The 19,302-nt window shown below is 48.0% G+C and overlaps 1 long non-coding RNA gene and 1 pseudogene across 2 annotated transcripts; one reads left to right on the top strand and one right to left on the bottom strand.

Annotated features, from left to right (window-relative positions):
* Nucleotides 1–986: 986 nt before the first annotated feature.
* Gm12907 lies at nucleotides 987–12,693 on the bottom strand. Of its 2 annotated transcripts, none has more exons than XR_867989.3 (4): nucleotides 12,348–12,693; nucleotides 5,414–6,817; nucleotides 2,871–2,964; nucleotides 987–1,582 (listed from the first exon to the last, which is right to left on the bottom strand). It is a non-coding gene; the product is annotated as a predicted gene 12907 (long non-coding RNA). The 2 variants fall into 2 exon arrangements; XR_376517.4 differs by having other exon boundaries at nucleotides 6,692–6,817.
* Gm12906 (predicted gene 12906) lies at nucleotides 11,507–12,540 on the top strand (annotated as a pseudogene).
* Nucleotides 12,694–19,302: the final 6,609 nt, after the last annotated feature.

The following is a 19,302-nucleotide window of genomic DNA, read 5'->3' as shown; positions in this document are numbered from 1 at the left end:
GTGAGTGTGTGTGTGTGTGTGTGTGTGTGTGTGTGTGTGTGTGAAGATGAAGGTCAGTTGGTTCTCTCCTTCCACCTTGACGTGAGACTTGGGGATTGAACACTGGTCACCAGATTCCCACTGTCTGTGATGAGCATCCACTGAGCCAACTCACCGGTCCCTGATTTGATCTTTTCCACTCATCTCAATACCATTATTAAACCATCCTCTAAGCTACTCACTTGCCATAAAACTCATTGTCATCTGTGTTCTGTCTAATTCTGAATTCATCATCTTAAAGCACCGTTCCAGCTATTCCTTTGTATTTATTTTGGAATAATATGTGTATGCTAAATGCATGTATTTCTAAGTGTTCGGTGTGGTAAGCCGGGCAATGAGATGTCCCTGTCGCTGTTCAACTCAGCGTACAGAACAGAACATATTCATCACCCCTCCCCAGCCGAGCTCATCCAGCCACTCGTGGGCATCAGCCTTGGGGTTTTCGCGCACACACACACACACACACACACACACAAAGCTAGGCAAGCTCTGCCCAGGTCAGTATCAAGACCTTATTCTTGTAATTGCTGCAGAGTTCCATCATAGGTACAGAATTTGCCTAGCCCACCTCTTGCCTGCAAACACGCCAACTGATTCTACCTAGGAAAACAATTATCAGCATTCATATATGAATCCTTTTATAGGTATTTGCTTCTTTGCTTCTCATGGGTGAGACTGCTAGTCTAGGGGTAGATGGGTGTCAGTTTTATAAGAGATTCTCAGAGCTGATAATAAAGAAGGGGCAGAGCTTGCCTAGCTTATCCTAAGACCCTGAGTTCAGCCCCATGCACTAGAAACGGACAAAACCAAGAGTCATCAGATTATAAAAAACATAAACAAAACAAACAAAACCAAAAATAGTTACATGGTTTTTTAAAATATTTTTTATTATTATGTAGTTTCCTCAATTACATTTAGAATGCTATCCCAAAAGTCCCCCATACCCTCCCCCCAGTTACATGGTTTTATATTCACTTAAAATGTGTAAGAAAATCAGTTAACATTACTTATACCTTGCTAATATTTGGTATTTCCTTTTTTGAAGGTCTCTACAACAGTGGTTCTCAACCTTCCTGATGCAGTGACCCTTTAATACAGTTCCTCATGTTGTGGTGACACCAACCGTAAGATCCTTTTCACTGTTATTTCATTAACTGTAATTTTGCTAAAGTTATGAATCATAAAGATCTGTGTTTTTCAATACTCTTAGGCCACCCCCGTGGAATGGTCCGCCCCCACATTAGAACCGCTGCTCTGCAGTGTTCCGGCAGTGCTGGTGATGGTCACTAAGTAGACCAGGCTCAACCTCAGCTCTGCCTGCCCCAGTCACACAAGGGCTGAGAGCAAGGTGTGTGCCAGTACTCCCAGCCTCTATTTGGTATTTCCAGTCCTGTTGTTTCTAATTGTTTTGACATCGTGGCTTCATTGTGATTGGAGGATAGTTAGCAGCTCTGTGGCAGGTACTTCATTATTCTTTGGGCATTTCCACACTTCCCTAGGCAAGCGTCTGCTCAAAGCTGGGGCCTGCTTTCAATCCGATGATCTTTTAAGAAAAAAATAGAATTGTAGGCATTCTCATATTCATTCCTAGATACCATGTTCCTGATTTGTATTTCCTACCAACCTGGAGCCTGCCTATTCATCTTCTCAATGAGGACTTTAAAAAAAAACCTGTAATTCTCACTTGCATAATGTCAATAAAAATAATAGTGATATGAAGCGCTTATGTCACATGAAGAGCGATTGCTGCTCTTCACTCCACTGCTCAGGCAGTTTTTCCTGGAAGAGGTGAGAATGCCTGCCAGGCTCAGCACGCTCTCCTGTGATCCCAGCTCTTGGAGGTGGAGGTGGAGGTAGAGGCAGAAGGAGCAGTAGTTCACTGCCATCCTGAGCTACGTAGCCAGTTCTCGGCCAACCTGGACCACTCGAGACTGCATTTTTTAAAAAGGGGATGAGGAAAACTTCTCTTTAAGAAAGTTCGTCTTATTCTTTGGCAATTTCATACCTGCACGAGGTGTATCTTGATCTCTCCCCTCACTTCCTGGAAATGAACCTTTAATGGCAGGTTGCATTTTCTAGTCTAGACGCAAGAAATCCTTTAAGATATAGAAAGGGTTTCTTAAAAAATAGAAGTCATGGGCTGGTGAGATGGCTCAGTGGGTAAGAGCACCTGACTGCTCTTCCGAAGGTCCAGAGTTCAAATCCCAGCAACCACATGGTGGCTCACAACCATCTGTAACGAGATCTGACGCCCTCTTCTGGTGTGTCTGAAGACAGCTACAGTGTACTTACATGTAATAAATAAATCTTTAAAAAAAAAAAAAAATAGAAGTCAGAGCTGGGGAGATGGCTTAGCATGCATGTGTGCTTACTATGAGGACTGAGTTCAAACCCCCAGGGTGTGTGCTAAAGCCACTGTGATCCTGACACTCCTATGAGAAGGTAGGAGGCAAAAAGGAGCAGCATTCTAGAAGATGGCTGCAGCCTGTACTGTGCAGCAGAAACAAAGAGAGCCTGTCTCAAGGTAAGGATTAACACCTGCGATTACGCTCTGAGCTGCACACCATGGCACGTATGCACCAGAATTTATACACGCACATGCACTCACACACATACACATGTACACAAATAAAGGAGTGTGTAAATAGATGTTAGGAATGTCTACGATGGCCCATTGTACAGTCTTTTATTCCTTCACTATTCTACACCTGCCATGGTCCCATCGATGCCCTAAAACAAAACTCTGTTCTTCCGATAAAGAGTCTGTGCTTCTCAGGAAATTCAAACAAGTGTTCAACCACACAATCAGGTGGAATAAAAGGGTGGCCCACCTCTTCTCTCTGATCAGCAGTCTGGGCTTCGTCGCGTGGCTTTCTGTATCTTCAGGTGACAGGAACTCACAAGATGCCAGAAAGAATTTAGGAGCTGAAGCGGAAACCAGATGAAAAACTATGAAAACGATTACACCGGCCATTTCTGCTCTGAGCAGGAGGCTGAACTCAATAAACTCTAAAGTGCCTTCAATTTCTCAGACCAAACCTTTCGTCTGGCTGGGGACGGCAGTTTGGTGTGTGAATAGCTGTTCAAATTGGTGTGCCTCCGGGTGGCCAATCCATCACTAGTGGATCTGAGACATTTTTCTCTCTTATAACATTTCACGTGCAAAAAAATATCCTCGCTTACCTCAAAGCCTCCCAAAACATTCTGTTGTACGTGACTATCTTCCAAGGTACTAGGGGTTCACTGTGCCCCTTTTCAAAAAAGGTCACCCCATCTGGGCTTGTGACTGTTTACAGCCCTCCATGGAAGGGTGAGGTGGGCCATAAGGCCCTCACTCAAATTTCCAGACACTTCCTACCACCTGGGTGAGTGCAGCTCTACCTTAATTACACATGACCTGGGAGAGGGGCTAGAATATATACGCCAGGGAAGATAATAGAGGCTTGATCTCTGCAGGTGTGGAAAGGCCCTGATTCATGCTGTGAAGACTTTCCGGTGGCCTTTTGGGGGGAGAAGCACTCAATACCCCGTAAGTAACCTCACCTATGCTCTGTAAGGAAGCCAAAGGCTCACTGGTTCCCCAGGCTGAACTATGGTAGAATTATGCCTTGGTTTGTCATTGGAGCCTTAGGTGGAGGGATAGACATTACACCCCTTACCTTAAGAAAAGGGTTTCAGCAACATATTTTTTCTAAAAACTTTATGATTATAAGTTTTCATTTAGGGTCATGATCTGTACCAACGCAACATGTTGTTTGGAGGGAGGTAAGGGCTAGATCTAATATCTCCTCCTATGGATAGCTAATTGTTCCAATATGTTTATCTAAAATGATCACTCCCAATGAGGGGTGAAACGCATTCGGCCACGAGCGGGCTTCTGGCTTGAAGCTGTTCTTTCCCTTCGTTTGCTATGATTATGCTTGCAAACCACACTGTCTCGGCAGTCGGCACCAGCTCTTCACGCTTGCTCTTCAGCTGAAGATCGTTTTAGCCGCCAGAGACGCTCACGTTCTCGCAGACCATAGAGGTTTTCTTTTCATTCTTGAGAGTCTCCTCATGTAGTCCAGGCTTGAACTTGATCTCCCCGCCTCCTGTGTACCTCTTCAGAAAACCTTCTGCGATTAATCTCTTGTTAATTTCATGTTTAATGTGAGTGTGTGTGTGTGTGAGTGTGTGTGTGTGTGTGTGTGTGTGTGTGTGTGTGTGTGTAGGGATGTGCACCAAGGCATGAATGTGGACATCAAAGGTCAGCTTCGGGCGGGGCGAGGAAGAGGTGTTAGTTCTCTTTCTCCACTTTGAGGGTCCCAGGGATCAAGTGAAGGTCTTCAGGTCTGGCAGAAAGCATCCTTAGCCACTGAGCCATCTCACCAGCCCCTGCCAGGGTTGTGTTGAAGCCCTAGGCCATTTGGGAAGCACAGACACCCTGACTGTGGGTGTTCCAACACATCATTTACAGTTACAATTGCATAGATTGTTAATTTCTGTTAGCCATAGTCTGTAGTTTTTAGATACACAGAGCCTTCTTAGATATATTTTTAGCATTCTGTTTTCTGATAACGGTATAAGTGACATTTAATTTTTCCACCTTAAATTTTGCTTTTGTAGCACAGCAAAGCACAATTGACTTTTATAAACTCCTCTCATAGCCCGTAACTGAATTTACTCATTAATTCAAGTAAATACTTTGTAGGTTCTACAGAGCTCTCTAATGAAACAAAGTCATTTGTAAATCTTGGCATTTAGGGCTGGGGAGATGGTTCAGAGGTTAAGAGCTGTCCTGAGTTCAATTCCCAGCAACCACATGGTGGCTCAGAACAATCTGTAATGGGATCTGATGCCCTCTTCTCTCTAAGGACAGCTAGAGTGTTACTCATATACATCAAATAAATAAATATTTAAAAAATAAATCTCAGCATTTTAACTAATTTTCTACTATACTTATTTTATTTTCCTTGCCTTCTAATTGCACTAGAGTTTCCATTTCAGCATAAAATAGAAATGGTGAGAACGGACAGGCCTGCCCCATTACTGAAGTCCATGGCATTGGCTGTCGGCCTTTTGTAGATGTTGGTTACTACATGGAGAAAGGGGCCGGCCACGCTTCTAGCTTCCTTTCAGTTTCATCAGGAATATGTTTTTAATTTTCTCAGAGGATTTTTCAACATCTGCAGAAGCAAATGTAGGTTTTCTCCTCTCTTTATAAATAGGGGATTGCATTAATTACCAAATGTGAAGCTAACCTTGCTCTTCTGGAACAATTCCAGTTGACTGTGGTACGCTGTGCTGTTACAAATTGCCCTGAGGGTCCCCTGTCCCCCACCGCCAAGACACCACCATGCCCTCCAGGGAGTCACATGGGTGGTAGGGATCTGACCTTAAAGTCTTGCTTTATTCACTGAGGGGGCTCCCCAGTCCTTCCTTGGTTATTGAAGAAGCTGTTGGTCTTCTCGTGACACGGGGCTTCAGCTCATTACCTTTGTTTCTCAAGCATGCAGATTGGCCTCGTATCCTAGGCTGCCTTAGTCATGTGAGAGAATTCCAGCCAAGGGAATGTGGGTGGAAGTGATGGTTTTTGCTTCTCAATGCATAAGATGCTTAGGACTCAACTAGTGGGAGGCATAGTTTAGCCCCTAACTATTGTAGGTATGGGCTTACATTTACTCATTTGTGTGAGTGTACTCGTGTGTGTGCAGAGCTCAGGGGACAACTTTTCGTAGTCCTTTTTGTCTTTCTACCATATGAGAACCAGGGATCTAACTCAGGGTGTCAGGCTTGGCGGCATGTGCCTTTCATTTGTGATGATGAATCAGCTCAGGCTGTAGTTTAAAGAAAGCTTAAAGTTTATGGCTGTTCCTTCCTCTCCTTCTTGGCATATGGTTTATCTGCTTCTGTGTGCCCATGCTGCGGATGTGGAAGGAAGTAATTTGAAATCTTCCTTTAAAGTCCTGTGTCTCAGTCCCTTGATACAGGATTTCCCACTGAACCTTGACCCCGAGGGTTTTCCAGCTGGGCTGTCTGGCCACACTGGGTGTTTCAAGTGGGTTCCGAACTCAATTCATCCTGCTTGCACAACTGCTCTTACCCACTGGGTGAGCTCTCTCTCTCTCTCTCTCTCTCTCCCCTCCCTCCTCTCTCCATCCACTCAGTCCCCCAGACCCTATTACCCAGAAGGCTGTCCTGAATGAGCTGTCCTCTGGTTTCTAGCTAGGATTGGCCTATGGGAAGGGAGACCTCCGTCTGGAGTCAGGGAAACACCAGGGTTGTGGGATTGCCTATTGGCTGCCTAGACCCCTCCCTATCGGGCTGTGTGTGATGACTGATCCCTCTGTGTTGGTCCAGGGCACTTGTGTCCCTGGGGCCAGGGATGGTGGCAGTTCTGTATACGTCTGGCCCGAGAACCTCACAACCAGATTGTCCCTTCCCTTTGTCTGTCATGCCCTATGAGTGGCTCCTTTGTCACTCTCCTCTGATGTCACACACACACACACACACACACACACACACACACACCCACGATGGAGCAATGCCATGTGCTTCTTTTCAACCAAAGCCCATCAGCCCTTTCAATGCGGCCTCCTAAGCAGTGCCCTGCCCTGCCTCTCTGACTGTTGCAGGACACTGAGGGCTCCTACCTGGTCTGTTGTTCGCTCACCTCGGTTTCCCAGCTCACACCTCGCCAGCAGCTGCTTCCTTCAAATGCAGATCTTCAGGGCATCATGAATATTTAAAACATTTCATCACAAAAGCAATACTTGCTTATTGTGCAAAATGTCAGAAGCTGTAAAGGGAAAGTGGAAATTGCTGTCTTCCTCTGCTCCCACCTTGGAGCCACCACAGGTAAGGTTACTGCGGGTCCTGCCACATGCTTTCTGTGCATACGTGAGGATCTGAGTGTGGGCCTCAGAGGCCCATCAGTTGTGCGTACACTTCTTTCAGAAGCTCGGCTGTCCACAAACATAGTTTTATGGTCTTTTCTGTCAGTCTCATTAGCTTATATCATTGTACAGATCGCGTTTATTGTGGCCTTCTCACACCCATATGCAATGGGCTTCCATTCCATTCATCCCCCATTTCTCTCATTATGCCCTTCCCCACACTCATTGCTTTCCTTTCCCCTCAAATAATTTGCCTTATACTTTACACCTTAAATGAACAAGCTCTAGAGCCGGGTGGTGGTGGCAGCACATGCCGTTGATCCCAACACTCAGGAGGCAGAAGCAGGTGGATCTCTGTGAGTTCAAGGTCAGCCTGGTCTACAAAGTTCCAGGACAGCCAGGACTACACAGAGAAACTGCATGCGCTCGTGTGTGTGTGTGTGTGTGTGTGTGTGTGTGTGTGTTTCTGAGTCTGGCTTGTTTCATTTCCGATGATCTCTGGCTCCATTCATTCTCATGTAAATGACATAATCTCACCTTTTTGATGGATGAATAATACTCCACCGTATGAAGGGTGTGATGTCTTGGTCTGCTCATCCACTGGCTCCCAGGCAGATTCTATGACATTGACACTGAACAGTGCTGCAGTAACCACAGACGAGCAGGAATCTATCTCTGAGCCATGCCCACTCGGATCCCTCAGATTTAGTCTCAGGAGTGGGGTGGCTGCTGAGTACTTTGTGATGTGACTCTGTTACTGTTGTCTGCCCTGCTGTCCCATCAATGGACAATGTTTGGTTGATTCACACTTTTGGTGACTTCCCATGGGGTTGCCAAAGGCTTCCTTGCCTGGGTATTACTATGCCTGGGAATAGACATTTCAACAGCAGTGACTTGCTGGGTCAAAGGGCTTGTATTTAGCATCTGATGAATGTGTCAGATTGTTCCCCTCAACAGGAAGAACATAAGGATGTCTGCCCATGCTTATTGGTACTGGATTTTTAGGAAAAGTGACCCACCAGATTAATTTCAATGTAAAGAGGTGGCATGTTGTGTCCTGTCCTCAAGTGCCCACCGCACAAGTAACTTCTCAGAGAAGACAGAAGAGAGAGCGGGGTGGGGAGGGACCCATACAGTGATTTCTAAGAAGCTTAATAAATGCTATCCCAACCACTGGATCAAGAACAGTGACAAGCCACAGTTACAGGACACCCTTGTCATAGAAAGGTAGGGACTGCTGAATGCTGAAAGTGCTGTCATAAGAATGACTCATGCAGCCAGCCCTGGTGGCACAACCTTTGATCCTAGCACCCTGGAGGCAGATGCAGATGGAGAAGTACTCAGGAGTTTAAGGCCAGGCTGGTCTACATAGTGAGTTCCAGGACAGGCAGAACTACACAGAGAAATCCTGTCTTCAAAACAAAACCAACCAACCAGCCAAACAAACAAACAAAAGAATTATTCTTGTCTGGTGTGGAGGCAGAGGCCAGAGGATCTCTGTGAGTTTGAGCCCAGCCTGGTCTATATGGTGAGTTTTAGACCAGCTGGGACTATATAATGAGACTTTTGTCTTTTAAAAACAGTAATAAAAAATAATTTCTAAAAATGTCTCTTTGCCTCTGTGACCTGCTTCCTAACACTGCTCATGACAAAGCAGGTATCCTTCCAGCAAAGGGATTCCACAAACACCAGCCACCGTCTCTCATCTGTCAAAGTGATCCAAGACAAGGCCTGTCTGGAGGTTGTCAAGACCAGAGAGCAGCCTAAGGTAACACTATGGCTCCACAGGATGCAGCATCCCTGGCTGAATGCCAGAGAAAGGATTTTAGATTACGAACTAGCACAGTCTGAATGAAGCATTGACTTTAGTCAATAATGTGTCAACACAGCTTCATTAGTTGTAGCAAATGTCCCCAAGTCAAGGTCAGACACCAAAAGGGAAGCTGGGGAGTGAGGGCCGGACACAGGCCTCCTGAACTGCTCAGTTTAGCTGACTATTGTTCAGCTTCACAGTGGAGTGAGAGAAAGATACACTTAGCAGAAGTCCTGCATCATGTCTTTGGAAACAGAGGTGCGACCTATTGTTAATGCTGGGCCACCAAAGAAAGTCACGTCCACAACTAGCCCAGAGACTGTGTGTGTGTATGTGTGTGTGTGTGTGTGTGTGTGTGTGTGTGTGTGTGCATGTGTGTGTTGGCATCTAATCACATCCACAAAAACCCACTTGAGTCCCCTGTGTCTGTACAGCCATTCACCTGCAGTATAGTATTCCCTGAGTTACAGGAACCACTCAGGAGTCTGCCGTAACGGAGACTGTGTGGTACAGGATTTGGTGCAGGAGCTAATGTGAACATTCCGAGCCTGTAGAAGGTGGGCAGGGTTGTGCCAGGATGTCCTGTGCAGTCAATATATTTTTAATTTAATGAAGTTCTCAGTGTAATGATGGGTTTATCAAGGCATGGTTCTATTTTAAGTTGAAAAATCATGTATACCACCTTCTTGAATTTTCTGGAAATTTAAAACAGTTCTGTGATAAAAAGTAAAACCCCACCACCACCACCACCAAAACCAAAACCAACCCCCCACCACCACCACACCAAAAACAGCAGCAACAGCAATAAAATAAAATGAAAAAACACCAGTCTAGGAGAAATCTCTTTCTTGTGGCCAGTGGCCTCTGATATGCCCCACCATGACCTCTGATCTGGCCCCAATAGTCTCTGATCTGGCCTCAATAGCCTCCGATCTACCCTGCCACGACCTCTGATCTGTCCCCCCAATGGCCTCTGATCTGCCCTGATCCCTGTCCACTTGTATCTTCTTCGTCTCCTCTAGAACCTGTATTCTCATCACCTCTGTAGAGCTTTTCCCCCGAGGCTGTTGTAAAACATGATCTTTCCCTTGGCCTGACCTTCCCTGCCCTCCAAACACATCTTGTTCAAGGTTCAAAACTAAAGGAAAGGGCCCTCTCTGAAGTCCCCCTCCTCAGGCAGGCAGCCCTATGCACAGTGTCTGGGGTCTTGGGGAAGTGAACTTCTGAAGGAGGCTGGTGGGAATGGAGATGGTGTGGGCTCCAGTGGCTGTTAAAGTAAGCCTCCACAGCTGCATAACAGGAAACAACAGGTTTGGCCCAGACACCACGATGGAGGGGCCGTGGGACCTGGTTCCCTCCAGGGGCTTGGGGCAGACATGCTTTCTTTGCCTCTTCTCGTTTGGGTAGTTGCCGGCTCTTTTGACTCATGGTCCCATCACGCCAGTCCTCTCCCTTCTCCAGGAGCAATTCTCTCACCATGGTCCCTAAGTCCAATGAGCTGTGTGTCATCTTATATAAATGGGAGGCAGACCATCTTTCCAAGCAAGGCATCTATCTCCAAAGGCCATCCACGCTCACCTCGCAGGCTGCTGCTTTCCCGTGGGTTGAGCCTTTGCCTTCTAGAGTACTGGCCACTGGAGGATCTGTTCATGGAGACCATCTTGGGATGGCTGTGTGGCTGGAATCAGGGGTCCCTGTCACAGGTTGGGCTGTCTGCTGCAGACCTTGAGATGGGCTTGCATGTGGAGGAGAATTAGCAGGAGGAAGCTGGAATACAGCCAGTCTGACAGAGCTTGTCTGCTATCCCATCGTGGATGGAAATGCTTGGATCTTTCCTCCTGACTATGATCAGCCTCGGGGGAACTGGGATAAGAACACCTGTCCTTTTAGGTCAGTAGGTTAAAGGCAAAGCCTTGTGCTATCTACATAGCCCCGTGAGGTAATGTGGGTTAAAAATCACTTTGCAGGACAGATGGGGAGGCTGGATTTTAGTTCAGCACACAACTTCCCAAGTCTATCCGCTGGGGATAGGAGAGCCAGGACCTAATCCTAGGGGTGGTAAATGCTCAAGTGAGAGTCCTTGGTAAGCTGCTGTTGGTACACACCCCACCCTGATCATCACTTCATTGCACAGGGCCCTGTTCACCTGCCTCACAGCCCCTCCGTTATTGTTTCCTTAGGACCCAACAGGGCTACCTGTCCTCCCTTACTTCCCATTGTGCTTCAGACCATGGCCCTAGGCTCTAGGGACCAGTCACAATTCCCCAAGCACTGCCCTAACCATCTCTGCCCCATGTCCAGATGTTCCCAGGCCCGGAATGACATGTCTTCTTATTTATTAGTAATAATTAAATTAGTTAGACATGCATCTAGAATGGTTGTGCTGGCAAGTTCTATGTCGGCTTGACACAAGCTAGAGTTACTTGGGAAGAAGTAACATCAACTTAGAAAAATGTTCCCACCAGCTGTCCTGTGGGCAAGCCTGTGGTACGTTTTCTTGATTGATGATTGATGGGAGAGGGCCCAGTTCACTGTAGGTGGTGCCACCTCTGGGCTGGTAGTGCTGGGGCATGTAAGAAAACAGTCTGAGCAAGGCAGGAGGTGCAAGCCAGTAAGCAGCACTCCTCCATAGCCTCTGCATCAGCTCCTGCCTCCAGGTTCCTGCTGTGACATCCCTCAGGCACAGACAGTGCTGTGGCTCTGTAAGCTGAAGCAAACCCTTTTCTCCCCAAGATGCTTTTGGTCAAGATTGTATCACACAATAGAAGCTCTAACTAAGCTACAGCCATGGCCGCTGTTGCTGCAGCCAGCGCTGGGGAGCCTCTGTCCCCCGAGGAATTACTCCCGAAAGCCGAGGCAGAGAAAGCCGCGGCAGAGAAAGCCGAGGAGGAGCTGGAAGAGGACAACAACGACGAGCTAGAGGAGACCCTGTCGGAGAGACTCTGGGGTCTGACGGAGATGTTTCCCGAGAGGGTCCAGTCAGCCGCCGGAGCCACCTTTGACCTCTCGCTCTTCGTGGCTCAGAAGATGTACAGATTTTCCACGGCAGCTTTGTGGATTGGGACCACTTCCTTCATGATCCTGGTTCTTCCCGTTGTCTTTGAGACAGAAAAGTTGCAGATGAAGCAACAGCAGCAACTGCAGCAGCGGCAGATACTTTTAGGGCCTAACACAGGGCTGTCAGGAGGAATGCCAGGGGCTCTATCTCCACTTCCTGGAAAGATGTAGATTCTTCCTTCGGTATTTGTCCTTGTGGGAGAACTTTGAAATTCATTTGTGTTTGAACTGCTGATTGTTGGAACTTTTTATTCTTTTTTTTTTAACCTTGGCACATCGATCTATTTGAACATAGTGGGAACTTTCTCCGTTTCTCATGGAGAGACCCCAGGTACACCTGTACCCTACATAATGAAGTCCCTCACTTACTTCTTCCTGTTCTCACTCCAATGCTGGAGTACAGCCATGTGGAAGGTTAGCCCACTCTCTAATAAACTGCTCCTAAGGAAGTTCTTACGTACCCATTGTGGGAAAGAAGTAAGTACGCCCGACCATAAGGCCTTTTTTAAAATGGAAGTGTCTAGGACATGTAAGCACTGTGGCACTGACAAAATCCATTATACCTGTAGTACAGGAGTCACCAGGAATCCCTGTGTGTGCCAGAGAGAAGGGAGGCTGGCTGTAGCTTTAGCCAGAGGGGGACTGGGCAGAGCAGGCACTCATTTCCTCTGCAGAGTTTGGCTCTTAGACCTGCGTATGTATAAAAAAAGAAGTCAGCGCTCACTTTTTGTATTTAAATATTAAAAGAACTCGAACTGAAAAAAAAAAAGACGCTCTAACTAAGACAATGGGGTAGCGAGGGGTTCCTTTCACCGACACACAGCCACCCAGCACACTTTAAACCTCTTGAGCACTCAGGCAATGTAATAGAATGGAAATCGTTGTTCTGTGGGCACTTGAGGGACAACGGCAGGGGGAATCTGTACGTGTCCAGTGGATGCACCTCTTTCTTTTTCTTCTGAGTGTTTTTGAGCCTCAGACATTGCGGACCAGTGACACGTTTCCCCTAGGCTCTTTCGTTTTCAGCTTCTCTATAAATGAACTATCATAACCATCCCACAAAGCAGATGGCGTCAGGAATGAACGAGGTGGAATCTTGTGACCTGGCCCACAGCAGGTTTTGTGGGCTCATGGCTTCCTTCTTTTGGTCTTTCAGTTGGAAGCCAGGGGGTTCCCATCGGGTTTGCTGTGCAGCCACAGGCTCCCACATTTCACCCTTCTGATTGCTCTCAGGCTCCTGGGGAAATGGAAAGCAGGGGATGTGATGTGAGCCTGCCCTGAGCTGGGGACAGAGGCTGTCACTGCCACTGTCTGTTCAGACCCCAACCCTGCTCCCAGTGGCCTCTCCTCCTCCCACTGTCCCACCGGCAGGCTTGTCTTGGGGTTCAGCTTCTCCTAGTCTACTTTGTGACATGGTCAGAGCTCCCCTATCTAGGAAGCCTGGTCACCTCCAGTCCCTGCAGCCTCAGCTAGAACCTCCATTGATGGATCTAAAGGTGGCCAGCTCAGCTCTGATAGCCTGGGTCCTCATTTCTTCATTGGGACAACCCTGGCCCCACGGAATGCCACATGGACTAAAAGAGGCCCTGGCACTCCATTAAGTGTTAGCCACAACTACTTCACCTGTGTCCTACTGGGGTGGGAAGGCAGGGAAGGCAGGGACTCTGATTTTCACTGACAGTGGGACAACTAAGGTCTAGGGAAAAGCAATTCCCTAAGACAGAGTATGTCTCAGCTTCATGCTCGGCTCCTGTATGCCTTCAGTGTGCACAGCAGCCAACGCTAGGGCTCTGTCTCTCGAGGACCTGTGGGCCCCCTCATTCATTTCATATTTGGAGCCCAGGTGGCAGCTCTGAGGCTGTGGTTGGGCGGACAAAGCCTGACTGCCAGCAGATGCTTCAGATTTTAAGCTCCAGGCTCGGAGGTGGCCAGGGCACCCATCCAGGGCCGCATAACTGTTCTACAGAAGCCAGGCCTTCACCTACTTGGCTTAAGCCATTTGCTCCATATTGTCTCCCAAAGATCCCACATTTAAAGGATGAATAGAGCCCACCCAGCTAGGTACCCTCTTGTCTTTGGCACTTTTTGAAAGGAATATAAGTCTCAGCCACCCGTTCCTGGGCTAACAACATCCCCCCTCATTCCTCTGCAAGGTCACTGGGTCTTGCCCACCCTCCCAGCTGGTGGCTATTCTGCCACTTAAATGGTTACACAAAAGGAGACTTGGTGCCAGCAAGTGTTGCAGCTGCTGGCGATTATGGGCGCAGGAACATACTCTTGCAAACAGGGCTCTGTTCTGGTAGAGGGGATGTACAGTGTAGACCAGAGCACACACTGTCACCAGCCACTTAGATTTCAAACACTTCTTAGGAAATCTTGCTTGTGAGGGGGGAAACCTCTGAGGAAAGTGTGAGAGAAAGACCAAAGGAAACTCCCTCAGCAGGGTTTACTGGGTAGGGACTGTGAGCTTTTGAGTGACTCACCTCAGATGGGTGTGCCAAGGTTCCCACCTTCCTAGAGACCGGGGGACCCACGTGGCCTCAGAGCCATGCTTCATCCTAGACCAGGGGTTACCAAAAGCAGAGGTGGCCGGAGCTGCTGGGAACACCCTGGCCCTTAGAGACAGCACACTTGCTCTGCTGCCACACACGAGGCCCCGGCCCCCAGAACACCCAGCTTTTTTCTTCATTCGCCCCTAGTGTTTCTTTGGGCTGCAGTTACACCCCTCCTGGGGTCCTCTATTCTCCACGGGATGCCCCCAACCTTCCCTCTACTTCACCCCTACAGGATCCCTGCCCCAATTTTTAGGGAAGTGGTTATTGCCTAAGCTTAGCAGGCTTCTGGAATGGGATTCCCTGCTGTTCACAAAGTATCATGGCCTCCCTTAGCGAGTTCTTCTTCAAGCCAGGGTCAGGAACAGCTGACCTGAGCCATAACACCTGGTGAGGCCTGGGGGGAGGAGATTGGGAGGGAACACCTCGCAGGTGCAGAAGCGCAGGCTTCCCCATCCCCCACCATGGCTATTAGCCTGGGGTTTCATCTCGGCCTCCCAGAAAGCCACTTCAATAATTTATAGGGATGTTATCACAAACCCACTTCTGGCATCATGGGAAGTGTGAGAGCGATGGGATCCCGGCTGGAATGCCAAGTAGGGTGGGCAGCCTCACCTGGCCGCGGAGGGGGTTGGGCTGGGCTGCCAGTTTCTTCTGCTGAGGCTCACCTATAAAACTGGCAAAGGATACCTGTCCTGTTACACAGGCCCAGGCACTGTGGGAGCAAAGTTCTACACTCAGAAGCCCACACTCTGCTCAGGGATGGCATAGAGAGCTGCCAGGTCTATTCACTTCCCATCTTCCTCCTTCCCTTCCTCCCTCCCTCCTGTCCTCCTGTCCTCCCTTCCTTTCACAATTTGGGGCATGAATGCCACACTCCTGGTCTAGCAGGGAGCAAGGCAGGCCCGGTCCTCACAGGATTTGAATGGGTCATCAACTGTAACTTAGGAAGCAAGCGAATATATTGAGAAACTCAAACAGGAGGTTGAGGTAGAGTGAGCCGAATGGGGAGGCGACCTCAGCCGCAGGCAGGCCAGGAAAGAAGGCTGTTTGGGGACAACTAGGGGCAGCGAGAGGTAGGGGCAAAAGTGACAGAGGGAATGGATACTTCTGAAGGAGAGAGAGAGGCCGAGGTGGCAAAGCACTTGGTGTGCTTTCTGTGCTGCTGTGGTGGCTACTGTTACTTTGAAAGGTCTGAGGTGGGGGAGGGGCGCCTGCCCTGCTTGGTGTGTGGGAAGGGTGAATGACTGACTTGGTGATGAATGGATTGGGGAGGAGGGGAACCCGTAACAGCACACACGCGCTCAGGCACGCATACACACACACACACACACACACACACACACACACACACACACACACACCATCGTGGGGATACAGTGCAACTGTTGTCTCTTGCTGTGATGAGCACCGTTGGGCTAAATCTTTGTGTACCCTCCTCCATTATTATCACAGTGTATGCTCCCTCTAGAAGTGGTAATGATTAAGAGTCTTAGGACTTGCCACAGCTCTTAGTGTCGCAGAGACAGCAGGAGAGGGTGGCGGCTGTACACTCTTCAGTCAGAAAGCCACGGCGCCCAGTGTGAGGAGAGGTGCCCCTCAGGCAGACAGGTGAGTCTGGGTCCCTGCTCCCCGCGGATCTCTTTTTAGCAAGTTTTAGTGTGTGTCTGTGTGTATACCTGTGCACATGGGCCTATCTCAGTGCACTTGTGAGGTCAGATGACAGCTTTCAAGAACTGTCTTCTTGAAAGTGTGGATTTCAGGGACTGAGCTGAAGTCATCAGTCTCACTCAGCAAACCTGCTTACGAGCTGAGTCATCTTGACAGCCCAAGGGTCTTCATTCTTCACCGGGGCCTGGGAATTGGCTGCTCTAGAGGGTCCATTTTGAGATGCCAACCCTATATTGATGTCCCTGTGAGCTAGCTCTCTGTCATCGGGACTCCCCTGTCATCAGCCTGTGCCCTATACCATCCCTCAGTCACTCCCATTCTTTGTGCCCATTTTTTCTCCAGGTCCTTGTCACTCAGGACCTGAAACCCTACACAGGTGAGGGGGCTGGATACCAGCTTAGGGTGAGGGCCCTTTTCCACTAGAAACAGAGTCTTTTTCCCTCAGGCAAAGGGCAAGGCAGAGGTACTGGGCCCAGGAATTTTTCTTCCCTACTCTTGTTCCTGTGGCTGAAGCTGTAAGACTGTGGAGCCTTAGTTTACTGGGGACCCTGAGTGAACCACGTGGAGCTGGGAACCAATGCAAAAAGCAAGAGGAATTTATTGCTCCAGTGCACTGGGGTTGTCCCAGACCCAAAGGAGAGGAGGTGGCTCAGCAGCCTGTTTGCACGAGTTTTTATATGGTTTCCAGGGGCAGAATAGAGCATCAGCAACTAGGCACAATATGATTGGTGGAACTGTGCACCCTTTAAACTGATTGGTCTTTAGGGAATGAGGTGGTAGGGACTTACTCAGCCTCTCCCTTCTGGCCTACAGTGCTATCAGACCTGTCTCTTTCTGGAAGGGAGAGGTCTGGTGGAATTTTCCAACAGCTTTGAGCTGACCCTTTCACAGCCAGGCAGGGAGCTGGTGCTGAGACCTTGGGTAAGTGGAGGTCACACAGGTAGGCACAGAATCACAGCAGCTTCAGAGCTGGGCCAGGACATAGTATCCACATCTAGTTCTAGGTCCAAAATGAATGGCTAAGGTCTGCAGTCCAGCTCTAGATGCCTTAGCTAAGTCTGTGAGCCTGTTTGCCCATCTGTGAAATGGGAACAATGATCAGACTTCCTCCCTCGTAGAACTGAGATGGTAATAAGAACAAATGAATAGGGCTGGAAAGATGGCTCAGCTGTTAAGAGCACTGACTGCTCTTCCAGAAGTCCTGAGTTCAATTCCCAGCAACCACATGGATGCTCACAACCATCTATAACAGGGATCCGATGCCCTCTTTCTGGTGTGTCTGAAGACAGCTACAGTGTACTCATGTAAATGAAATAAAATATATTTTAAAGAAAGGAACAAATGAATAGTACATGGTTATCACAAAGAGCTAACAGTTTAAAACACACGTGTCAGTGCCAAGTGCTACTGAAGTACTCTTTACAAAATACACAGCAGAGAGTTGGTATTTAGGCGGAGCTTAATAAAGTCAAGTGGATGAATGAACTCAGCATCCCCTGTGGCTGGGGACAAGTGGTCCAGGCCTTGGGCTCCAAAGGCAGGATGTCCTGCAGCCTGGATGATGTGGAATATCAAGAGTACAGCCTGGGGCTTCTGTAATATGTATCATTATTGTTTTAACCTGTTCCCCATAGTGATTTGCTTTCCACAGACAACCAACCACGTCGATGGTAGTCAGGTCTCAAGCTTGCATCCTGAGCGTAGCTAAGAGGGAACCCAGCTTACAGACAGCCCCTCACACCTCTGATCAAATATTTAGGTCCTCAGAGTCTGCCTGCAATATTAATGAAGTGGACCAAAAGCCCTGGCTGCAGCCAGTGGAGGGCTGGGGCTTCAATAATGAACAAGGGCCTCACCTGCCAGGAGAAACACCAGTTAGTTATTCTAGCTACAAGCAGGACAAAGACACCAGGGGAGGCGGGGGGGGGGAGGGGGACTGAGAAGTCCCTAAGGTCCCCTCCCCTTCATTCCAACACTTGTTAACATCATAGTCACAGCACGGAGTCTGTGACAGGCATTGGGAGACTTTTATTTTTCTTGATTAGTTTATTTTGAAATAGGGACCATATAGCCCAGGCTAACCTGGAACTAACTAACTACGAATGGGCTCCAATGCCTGAGCCTCTTGTCTCTATTTCCCAGCACTTAACCGACAGGCTTTACAGGGGTGTGATGGTGTGATGCTGTACCCAGCTCTGTTATTAGATAGGCTTTGGTTTTCTTCTCTTTGGTTTTTTTGTTTGTTTGTTTTGTTTTGTTTTCTGTGGTACTGGACAGTGTTCCCAGGGCCTGAGCATGCTCGGTGAACCTCCTATCAATGAGCTACATTCCGAGCCCCAGGAGACATTTAAAACAAAATTCACACAATCACATCCCTGGGATATTCCTTTCTAGAAATGTAGATGAAGGAAGTAATCAGAATGTGGAGGGGGGGAAGCTTCATGTTTAAGAGTATTAATTATTCATAGTAATAAGCTGGAAATATCCCAAATTCTAAACGGCAAGGGATTGGCTAGGGAAATAATAGCGTATCATCTTGGCAAACGTTACATCGTCATTAAAAGGGCTGTTTACAAACGGGTCTTATCACAAGGAAATGACAAGGGCCCAGCAAAGAGGCCACATCCAACTCCAACACTTGCTGCATGTTACATAACGGAGTGATGGAGCACAGGAGCGCTGGCTCAGAGGTGGAGAGCGTTTGCTGCTCTTGCAGATGATCTGATCTTGGTTCTAGCACTCACATTGGGTGCATCGCAACTGCCTGGAAGTCCAGTTCCAGGGTGTCTGCCTCCACAGGCACCCACACTCACATAATACACACGCACACAATTAAGAATACAAGTAAATATTAAAAGAAATATAGGGGTTGGTGAGATGGCTCAGTGGGTAAGAGCACCCGACTGCTCTTCCGAAGGTCCGAAGTTCAAATCCCAGCAACCACATGGTGGCTCACAACCACCCGTAATGAGATCTGATGCCCTCTTCTGGTATATCTGAAGACAACTACAGTGTACTTACATATAATAAATAAATAAATCTTTTAAAAAAAAAGAAATATGACAATATTTGGAGATGGCCTGGGTCGGTATAGTGGACTTGTATAAGTTGTAACAAAACACTGGCAGCCGCTATTCCAAAATATCCATGGTAGACTAAGTGTTATGACTAATTTTCTTCCATTTTTGCTGCTTCCCTTACTTTTTACAACATGGGAGATGTTTCTACAGCAAAGATATTTTTAATGACCTGTTTTATTTATCTGATAAATGTCCCGAGTGGCTGCAGTGTGCTC

The sequence above is a fragment of the Mus musculus genome, chromosome 4, assembly GCF_000001635.26.
Source record: "Mus musculus strain C57BL/6J chromosome 4, GRCm38.p6 C57BL/6J".
In the NCBI taxonomy this organism is placed as follows: Eukaryota; Metazoa; Chordata; class Mammalia; order Rodentia; family Muridae; genus Mus; species Mus musculus.
The sequence above is the reverse complement of the archived record's forward strand: the minus strand, read 5'-3'. Positions and strand labels throughout refer to the sequence as shown.